The 11,237-nt window shown below is 42.0% G+C and overlaps 1 pseudogene across 1 annotated transcript; it reads right to left on the bottom strand.

Annotated features, from left to right (window-relative positions):
* Positions 1-203: 203 nt before the first annotated feature.
* LOC310637760 (small ribosomal subunit protein eS25-like) lies at positions 204-648 on the bottom strand (annotated as a pseudogene). The gene has a single exon. The product of its transcript is annotated as a small ribosomal subunit protein eS25-like (transcript).
* Between the last annotated feature and the right edge of the window lie 10,589 nt (positions 649-11,237).

The raw sequence follows: 11,237 nt of genomic DNA, 5'->3' as shown, positions 1-11,237 counted from the left end.
GAAAATTAAATATACACATAGGATTACATATTTAACCTCAAACATGTTCTCATTATACTTACTCAAGAAAAGATATAATTCAGAACTATTCAGCTGTGTTTACTAAGTGGATGATGATTATAACAGAGAGGAAGGCTCAGTTAGAATTAGTATGTTTGTGGACTTCTTGGGAGAAAGTCCATACATATCGTTTTTTTAAGAGTTTAATCAATTTATTTTCATGTCTGTATAAGTAACTCTGAAAGCCATTTGAAAATCTTTTTAAGCATCCTCTCCTGCAGCTGGTGCATCACCTCCCTTGGTGTTTCGGGTGTAGATGACCTGTACTCTGTGCTTGGAGACCAGTTTAATTAGACCTTTGTCCAGGAGCTCCTGCAGTGCAGCTCACACGAGCAACCCCCAGATCTTTATTCTCTCCGAGACCATGGTGGGCATGATGAGCTTGTAGTTGGGCACCTCCTTGCAGAGCTTGTCGTAGGTGGCTTTTCGAAGAGGACTAGGTTGTTCAGCTTGTCCCTCACCTTCCCCTTAGACCACTTCTTCTTGGCTTTGCCACTGGACGTGATGGGGTCCTTGTCCTTCTTGGCGGAGTTGCCCGCGTCCTCCTTCTTCTTGTTGTCTTTGGGCGGCATGGCGCAGCTTGCAGCGCAACGTCAAAAGTCCATACATATCTATCATCTTATTGAAATGTCTCATATTTATAAACTTGGAAATTTAAATCTCAAATAGTTAATGTGTAGCAACCCTAGCAGCATCTAGTACTGGCTAATTATGTATAGGTATTGACATCACTGCTTTCAGATTAATCTTAGAGAGTAGTAGGGAGAGTTTGGTGGGAAAGTGAGAGCAGGTATTTCCATCAATATCATGATAGTCAAGAAGCTAAGAGCAGGCCACTGAGGGTATGGTAATGGAGACGTGTACCTCCAGCCCTCATTATTCACCCTAAGGTTGAGGATTCTTGATGGCTGTAAGCTGCACTTTATATTATTGAGTCTTAGATTGTTGTGCAATAACATTTGCCCTCATCCATGATTTGATTGTGAATGAGGAAAGTGTATTTAAGGCATGGGTGGTACCAGAGGGAAGAGTTTCTCTCGTGGCCTTACTTCCCACTGTGTTTCAAATTAGCACCAACTATGAGTTACGCATTGAACTGTGGTGGCAGCTGTCGTCCATGAAATCACAAGAGAAGCTTTGCTCCACAAATGTGAGATCCTCTAGTTGAACTTGGTTTCTAGAGACCAACTAGTTCTGATGCTGCTCTACTGTCCTCCCTGCTGCACAGCAAAATACCTGCCTGAGCTGCTAGATTTCATTGATTGGTTGGCAGTGGAATCTCCAACTTATAGTTTCTAGGGATTTCAACCAGCCCCAGACCACAAGGACAGCCCAGGAATTCATGGCAACCATGAACCTGATTCAAGTCATTGAGAACCTGACACATAATAGTTGTCACATACCAGTCCTGTGGTTTTTTTCTCCCTTCGAGACAGTTCCAACATGATCTGGAGAGGGAAAGTCCTTTGCTGTGTCAGATATTGTCTGATAACTTTTTGGCTCACTGTTGTTTCCCCTTAGAATGTTGGACTTACTAGACTGCTTTGCCACAGAAGCATAATAAACGTAATAGGGTTATAGAGGGAGCTTGCATTCCCCTGAGAATATAATAAGATGAAACTTAAAGCTTAGATTCACCTGGAATTAGACTCCAATTGGACAAGTTTTGTTAAGGAGGCAGAAGTATTTTGTGCTTACTTAAAGTGAATTTGAATCTGTAAATCCTAAGGAAATAGATAAATCTATTCCCGTGTACTAGATCTATGCCTCTCCTGGTCAACCCAGGGAGTTCATTAGTTGGGTCCATATGATAACATGAGAGAGGAAGCAGTACTGTCTTTCAAGGAGGCAGTCATATATTTCCTCCTCCAAAAATCTTACTGAACTTAATAGTCCTGGACAATTCTAATCCAGTTTCAAACTTTCAGAGGGCTATGGTGGATACATTGAAATGATTGACCAGTGGAACAACCAGCCTCCAGAAGCAGTGAATGCTCCAAAACTGGAAGTTTTTAAGAAGAGACTGGACAGCCATTGGTCTGAAATGGTATAGGATTTCCTGCCTGAGCAGGGGGTTGAACTAGATGACCTCCAAGGTCCCTTCCAACTTTATGTTGTTGTTGTTGTTATTTATTGAAATGTATAGATAGATTAGCCGTTCCAGCCTGGTGTGCTTGAGATATCTTGAAGTCTGAAATTTCCACTTACCATATTACAATGGAAGGTTGATACAGAATGTTATAGCAAAAATAATTACACTACTAGAGTCAGGTAAAATTATTTTATAAGGGAAATAGTAGTCAATCCTTCCCCAGCAATAGCTGATTCCAATTTCCTACTAGAAAAAAAATGAATTGATTACAAGTAGTTTTTGGGTTACAATAGTTCATTTAGTGACCATTTAAAGTTACAAAGGCACTGAAAAAAGTGACATGACCATTTTTCATGCTTACAACTGTTGCGGTATCCCGCATGATCAAAATTCAGATGCTTGGCAATTGATTCACATTTATGGTGGTTGCAGTATCCCAGGTCATGTGATCTACATCTGTAACCTGAAAAATAAAATCATTGAGGAAGCCAGTTTCACTTAACAACTGCAGTGATCCACTTAACAAATGTGGCAAGAAAGTTCTTAAAATGGGGCAAAACCTACTTAACAAATGTCTCATTTAGCAACAGAAATTTTGGGCTTAATTATGGTCATATGTCAAGGACTAAAGGTAAAGGTAAAGGTAAAGGTTCCCCCGCACATGCGTGCTAGTCGTTTCCGACTCTAGGGGCCAGTGCTCATCTCCGTTTCAAAGCCGAAGAGCCAGCGCTTGTCCGAGGACGTCTCCGTGGTCATGTGGCCGGCATGACTAGACGCCAAAGGCGCACGGAACGCTGTTACCTTCCCACCGGAGTGGTCCCTATTTTTCTACTTGCATTTTTACGTGCTTTCGAACTGCTAGGTGGGCAGAAGCTGGGACGAGTAACAGGCGCTCACTCTGCTACGCGGCACTCGGGATTCGACCCGCCAAACTGCCAACCTTCTGATCGACAAGCTCAGCGCCCCAACCCACTGAGCCACCGCGTCCCTTTGTCAAGGACTACCTGTATCTTATTTTCCTGATTTCATTATTCTAATTTGTTTTGTTCAGCAAGGAAACAAAAGAAGACTTTTAAGTGTATTGTTTATTTCAAACAAATATGCAGAGAAATACTAAACAAAAATTAAGAAATTAAGGAAGAAAGGAAGAAGGTTTCTGGAAAAGAAACATAGATAATCATTCACAGATTCACACATGCACAAAGTGACAAATACTTGATTGGTTGTGACCACTGATATTATTGGATTTTTAATTTAAAATAGGCTTTTAATGTTTTGTTAAAGAAGGATGATATCAACAATTGTCTACATCTGTGAAATAAAAATCAAGGTGCCTCAAAGACTCTTCAAAATATACTAACCCCACCTTATTCATTGAGTTTTACAGGTTGAAGTGATCTTGCCTTTTATTTGTAATTATTTTTTTACATTGTTTTCCCATTATTTTACTTTTCCACACAGATATACAGATACACCAATTATGGAAGAAAAGATGGAATTGCTACACCACCAGAATGACTGGAAAGATACATAAAAGCTTCCATGTCGTGGGGTGCATTTCTAGCAGAGTTTATTAGCTATTAGCTAGCCCCAGCTTCCCCAGTGTGGGAATGCAAATGCCCAAGGAGACTTCCCTCTATGCGTATCATACTCCCTGACCCTTCTGAGTTCCTACCTTTAAACCTAGTTTTAGAAGAAACAGCCATGATTTAAGGAAAAGTGCCACTGTCTCGAGTATCATCCAAAGAATGCCTCTGGATCCAAAAATATCTAAGTAAAATAAAATAAAAATAAAAGGGAACTGTAATCCATCCTTTTCCAGCTGGAAGTTGCTCAGCTGCTTGGAAAAAGATAGACGTAAGCATTGGTTCTAAGGATGCTTGTGATCAGTAGTCACACAACAAATGTAAAACAGTATTTTGGTTACATGGCATCTAGCAATGTGGTAATCTTCTGTTCCCCTTCATTGATTACTGACTTGTCGTGGTGAAGGGGCTTGCATAATTCTGTGAAGCTATGAGCTATGCCATGCAGGGCCACCCAAGACGGACAGGTCATAGCAGAGAGTTATGACAAAACGTGATCCACTGGAGAAGGAAATGGCAACCCACTCCAGTATCTTTGCCATGAAAACCCTATGGACAGTACCAAAAGGCAAAACGATATGACTCTGGAAGATGAGCCCCTCAGGTCGGAAGGCGTCCAATATGCTACTGGGGAAGAGCAGAGGGCTAGTACTAGTAGTGCCAGAAAGAATGAAGCGACTGGGCCAAAGCTGAAAGGACGCTCAGCTGTGGATGTATCTGGTGGTGAAAGGAAAGTCCTTCTCCCGAAGGACTCAGTGCAGTGAACAGGGCAATGCATGTTAAAAGACAAAATACAGAATACAAAAATTAAAAGGGATTAAACAGAATGCCCACAACTCTTACAATAAGTTAAAACACAATAAAAAAGTTAAAACACATTAATAAAACCCAACAGTGAACAGTGCAAAGAAATAGAAGAAAAAAAATAGAATAGGGAGGACCAGAGATCTCTTCAAGAAAATTGAAGAGATGAAGGGAATGTTTCATGCAAAAATGGGCATGATCAAGGACCAAAATGGCAGGGACCTAACAGAGGCTGAAGAGATTAAGAAGAGGTGGCAAAATTACACAGAAGAACTATACAAGATTGAGCTTAACGTCCCTGATAACCACAATGAGGTGATCACTGACCTCAATCCAGACATCCTAGAATGTGAAGTGGGCCTTAGGAAAGCTGAGCAACAACAAAGCTAGTGGAGGTAACAGTATTCTAGCTGAGCTATTCAAAATCTTAAAAGACGATGCAGTAAAAGTGCTACAATTTGCCAGCAAATTTGGAAAACTCAACAGTGGCCACAGGATTGGAAAAGATCAGTTTACATTTCAATTTCAAAGAAAGGCAGTGCCAAAGGATGTTCAAACTATCGCACCATTGCACTTATTTCACATGCTAGTAAAGTTATGCTTAAAATCCTACAAGCTAGACTCCAGCAGTATGTGGATCGAGAACTACCAGAAGTACAGGCAGGATTTCAAAGAGGCAGAGGAACTACAGATCAAATTGCCAACAAACGCTGGATCATGGAGAAAGCTAGGGAGTTCCAGAAAAACATCTAGTTCTGCTTCATTGACTATGCTAAAGTATTTGATTGTGTGGATCACAACAAACTGTGGCAAGTTCTTAAAGAGATAGGAGTACCAGATCATCTTATTTGTCTCTTGAGAAACCTATATGTGGGTCAAGAAGCAACAGTGAGAACTGGACACGGAACCACTGATTGGTTCAAACTTGGGAAAGGAGTCCAGCAAGGCTGTATACTGTCGCCCTGCCTATTTAACTTATATGCAGAGCACATCATGAGAAAAGCAGGGCTAGATGAATCAAAAGTTGGAATTAAGATTGCCAGAAGAAATATCAACAACCTAAGATATGCTGATGATACCACTCTAATGGCAGAAAGTGAAGAAGAACTAAAGAGCCTCTTGTTGTAGGTGAAGGAGAGTGCAAACGTTGGGTTGAAACTTAACATTAAGAAAACCAAGATCATGGCATCCGGCCCTCTCAATTCCTGGCAAATAGATGGGGAAGAAATGGAGGTAGTGACAGATTTTATATTCCTGGGCTCCAAGATCACTGCAGATGGAGACTGTAGCCAAGAAATTAAAAATGCTTGCTCCTGGGGAGGAAAGCCATGGCAAATCTAGACAGCACACTAAAAAGCAGAGACATCACCCTGTCAACAAAAGTGCGTATAGTCAAGGCTATGGTCTTCCCAGTTGCAATGTATGGCAGTGAAAGTTGGACCATAAGAAAGGCTGAGCGCCAAAGAATTGAGGCCTTTGAGCTATGGTGCTGGAGAAGACTCCTCCGGGTCCCTTGGACTGCAAGGCGATCAAACCGGTCAGTCCTAGAGGAGATCAACCCTGACTGCTCTTTAGAAGGCCAGATCCTAAAGCTAAAACTCAAATACTTTGGCCACCTAATGAGAAGGAAGGACTCACTGGAGAAGAGCCTAATGCTGGGAAAGATTGAGGGCAAGAGAATCTTTTAGAGAATATTCTTTTAGAGAATCACTGAAGCCATTTAGAGGTTTACCTGTGCCCTCAGGGTCACCTGAGTAGTGCAAATGTGTGTGGAGCCTTCTTGGTTGCAGGATGTTTTTTGCCCTTTGTCCCTTCGCTGTTGAACAGGGCGTTTCAACCTTTTCACCCATTGTGCCACTTTTAGGATATGGCAACATCCAAGTACCAGCAGTTGCCTAGCAAGGTGTCAAAACCTTGATGACCAAAAAAAAAAAAAAGAAAACGAAAAAAGTGATGAAGTACAGATAGTCCTTGACTTACAACAGTTCGCTTAGTGACTGTTCAAAGTTACAATGGCACTGAAAAAAGTGCCCTCCAAGCCACAGCCGAGCAAGACACCTGCCTGCCTGCCCGGCAGCGCTAGTCCTCCTGTCTGAGATTTTCATTGTTGTGAGCATTTCTGTTGAGGATTGGCAGCGGGGGTGGAGTGGGGGGATGTTTGGTTTTTATCCCCCCCATCTGCTGGGTGGTTACAGCAGGTTTTGGTCACTTCACATGACCCTGGGACACTGTGACCATCATAAATATGAATCAGTTGCCAAGCATCTGAATGAAAATCACAAGACTGTGGAGATGCTGCAACATTCCAGCTGATTGGCGCTTCTTCTGGGCTTAGCAGAAGCACTGGGATCAGCACCGAGCTCCAGCTGGAGCCTGGCGCTTCCGCTGAGCCCTGGCAGCCCTACAGCTCCACCCATCTCTTGGTCAGGCTTGTGTGGTGCTGCCACCAGTTCAGCTCATTCCCCTCCCCTGCTACTTTTCTAGGATGGTCACGTATCATCTGCCAGGTTCCAATGTACTACAGGTGGTACCCATATCACTGGTTGAAAAGCCCTGCTGTTGAAGATAGGCACTGGCTGCTGGGGATGAATCTATGTTGTCTGCATCTCAAACTGAACTGCAAATGGTTCCTGTAGTCTGCAATGTTTTCTGGAAATCCATTCATACTCCCTCACCATTCGAAGAGTGTTCATCCCAAAGTGCATAGCTAAATGTCTATGGAGATTCTCAGTCATCCAGGTCGTGGTTATCCCAAAGGTGCTTTTTCAGGAGGCAACTAGACTTTCTTGTTTTTCTTTGACATAAGAGATGAGATGAGCATCTGGTCATAGGAGGTATCTGTCTGTGTTGTGAAAAAGTTGTCCCAGGGAAGTTATGATTGCTGTCCTAGAATTCCAGCATCCAATATGAAGACTGTTCAAATAGATACGGAGAGCAATTTGTTGTGTCTAAAGTGAACAATTTAATATGCAGGGAATCACTTCTTTAATATGTAAAAGCGGGTTTAGTACAGAACCTGGGCACTTTATGACCCACAAACCATATCTGGCCCTTGGGGGGCAGCAGTGGGGGACAGGGCAGCAGTGGGGCAGCAGCCCTCCACAACGGTTCCAGGTTCTCATGTGACCCTTTGGGAAAATTGCCCGCCTCTGGTTTAGTATGTATGAAGCCCCACCTTGTCAAGTAGTAAGGATTTATTAATACAGTCTTTTAACTGTTCTGTAGTTTTATCAGTTTTATTTTAACAACTTGTCCTTTATCAGAGATCAGTTCAGAAATATGTGGCTTAACCTGGGCTTCTGCATAGTCTTAATGTGGGTGGTAGTTCCAGCGTCATGTGTTTTTTTTTACAAGAGCATCAAAGTCTTTTTTTTTTCAGGAATTCCAGACCATTTTTCACAGCTGACAATAATAACGCCTTGCTTTGCCCTAAACTCCACTGAATTTTCTGGTGGGAGTCTCTCTGTATTCTGCCTTTGTATCTTACTTTCAAACGTATTTATGTCCCTTGAGGTTGGCAGGTGAATTAGCAAGTTACACACAGAGTGAGAAATGGGGAGAGAATCCAGATTCTAATTTAGCTCTTCTCTGCCAGATAGTGAAAGATCTAGCAGCTGTTGCTTTTTTCAGTTCTGTTTGAAGGTCGCATTCAAGTGATCCAAGGGCTACAAACTTGTTAAAGGTGAGAGGGAAAATTTGGTTTTACTTACAGATTTCCTTTTGTAAAACATATTCTTCTCTTTGGCTATTTAGCAGATTTGGTTAAAAAAAAAAGGGGTGGGTGGGTGGGAAATCCCAGAATGACGCCACAGACGGTTCTTTTTCCCATGTTATTCAGATCCATTCAGAATATTTGCCTGCACCGTTTTATCTCACTTCAACGTTAATCAATCTATCTATCTATCTATCTATCTATCTATCTATCTATCTATCTATCTATCTATCTAAAAGCTAGTAAACCTAATAAAAATCAAATAAAGCTATTGAAACCTAGCATACTTACCATAACTTGGAACGAGCTAAAAAGAAACAAAAGTAGCTAAAAATGTGCTGTAGATTATAAAGTAACCTGAAATTGAAAGGGCAGGCCTCTGGCTTCTCCGAGATTACATTACAGGCGCTTTTTTTTCGGATATTTAAGAACGGCAACCCGAGTTGGGACTGCTTTTGTTTCGGAGTAGAGAAGGCGTGCCCCTTCATGGATTACTGCCTTGTCGTGGCGAAGGGGCTTGCGTAATTCAATGAAGCTATGGGCTATGCCGTGCAGGGCCACCCAAGACGGAAAGGTCATAGCAGAGAGTTCTGACAAAACGTGATCCACTGGAGAAGGAAATGGCAACCCACTCCAGTATCTTTGCCATGAAAACCCTATGGACAGTACCAAAAGGCAAAACGATATGACGCTGGAAGATGAGCCCCTCAGGTCGGAAGGCGTCCAACATGCTACTGGGGAAGAGCAGAGGGCTAGTACTAGTAGCGCCAGAAAGAATGAAGCGACTGGGCCAAAGCCGAAAGGACGCTCAGCTGTGGATATGTCTGATGGTGAAAGGAAAGTCCGATGCTGTAAAGATTTTTTCTCCATAGGAACCTGGAATGTAAGATCCATGAATCAAGGAAAGCTGGACGTGGTCAAACAAGAGATGACAAGACTAAACATTGACATCTTAGGTATCAGCGAACTAAAATGGACAGGAATGGGTGAATTTAATTCAGATGACCATCAGGTATACTACTGTGGGCAAGAATCCCTCAGAAGAAATGGAGTAGCCTTCATAGTCAATAAAAAAATAGGAAAAGCAATACTGGGATACAATCCTCAAAATGACAGAATGATCTCAGTTCGAATCCAAGGCAAACCATTCAATATCACAGTAGTCCAAGTCTATGCCCCAACCACCAGTGCTGAAGAGGATGAAATTGACCGGTTCTATGAAGCCCTACAGCACCTTATAGAACTAACACCCAGAAATGATGTCCTTATCATCATGGGGGATTGGAATGCTAAAGTAGGAAGCCAAAAGATAACTGGAATAACAGGCAAGTTTGGCCTTGGAGTACAAAATGAAGCAGGGCACAGGCTGATAGAATTTTGTCAACAGAATACGATGGTCATAGCAAACACTCTTTTCCAACAACCCAAGAGACGGCTTTACACATGGACATCACCAGACGGTCAACACAGAAATCAGATTGACTATATGCTCTGCAGCCAAAGATGGAGAAGCTCTATACAGTCAGTAAAAACAAGACCAGGAGCTGACTGTGGCTCAGACCATGAGCTTCTTGTTGCAAAGTTTAGGCTTAAATTAAAGAAAGTAGGGAAAAGCGCTAGGCCAGTCAGGTATGAATTAAATCATATTCCTGTTCAATATACAGTAGAGGTGACAAATAGATTTAAGGAATTAGATCTGATAGACAGAGTGCCTGAAGAACTATGGACAGAGGTTCGCAACATTGTACAACAGGTAGCAACCAAAACCATCCCAAAGAAAAAGAAATGCAAGAAAGCAAAATGGCTGTCTGAGGAAGCTTTGCAAATAGCTGAGGAAAGGAGGGAAGCGAAAGGTAAGGGAGAAAAAGAAAGATATGCCCAATTGAATGCAGAATTCCAAAGAATAGCTAGAAGAGATAAGAATGCCTTCTTAAATGAACAGTGCAAAGAAATAGAAGAAAACAATAGAATAGGGAGGACCAGAGATCTTTTCAAGAAAATTGGAGAGATGAAAGGAACGTTTCATGCAAAAATGGGCATGATAAAGGACCAAAATGGCAGGGACCTAACAGAGGCAGAAGAGATTAAGAAGAGGTGGCAAAATTACACAGAAGAATTATACAAGAATGAGCTTAACGTCCCTGATAATCACAATGAGGTGGTCACTGACCTCGAGCCAGACATCCTAGAATGTGAAGTGAAGTGGGCCTTAGAAAAGCTGAGCAACAACAAAGCTAGTGGAGGTGACAGTATTCCAGCTGAGCTATTCAAAATATTAAAAGACGATGCAGTAAAAGTGCTACACTCAATTTGCCAGCAAATTTGGAAAACTCAACAGTGGCCACAGGATTGGAAAAGATCAGTTTACATTCCAATTCCAAAGAAAGGCAGTGCCAAAGAATGTTCAAACTATCGCACCATTGCACTCATTTCTCATGCTAGTAAAGTTATGCTTAAAATTCTACAAGCTAGACTCCAGCAGTATGTGGATCGAGAACTACCAGAAGTACAGGCAGGATTTCGAAGAGGCAGAGGAACTAGAGATCAAATTGCTAACATACGCTGGATCATGGAGAAAGCTAGGGAGTTCCAGAAAAACATCTACTTCTGCTTCATTGACTATGCTAAAGCCTTTGATTGTGTGGATCATAACAAACTGTGGCAAGTCCTTAAAGAGATGGGCATACCAGACCATCTTATTTGTCTCTTGAGAAATCTATATGCGGGCCAAGAAGCAACAGTGAGAACTGGACACGGAACCACTGATTGGTTCAAAATTGGGAAAGGAGTCCGGCAAGGCTGTATACTGTCGCCTTGCCTATTTAACTTATATGCAGAGCACATCATGAGAAAGGCAGGGCTAGATGAATCAAAAGTTGGAATTAAGATTGCCGGAAGAAACATCAACAACCTAAGATATGCAGATGATACCACTCTAATGGCAGAAAATGAAGAAGAACTAAAGAGCCTGGTGTTGCGGGTG

The sequence above is a fragment of the Vipera ursinii genome, assembly GCF_947247035.1.
Source record: "Vipera ursinii genome assembly, chromosome: 1".
Taxonomy (NCBI): domain Eukaryota; kingdom Metazoa; phylum Chordata; class Lepidosauria; order Squamata; family Viperidae; genus Vipera; species Vipera ursinii.
This window is presented reverse-complemented; position numbering and strand designations above follow the sequence as displayed.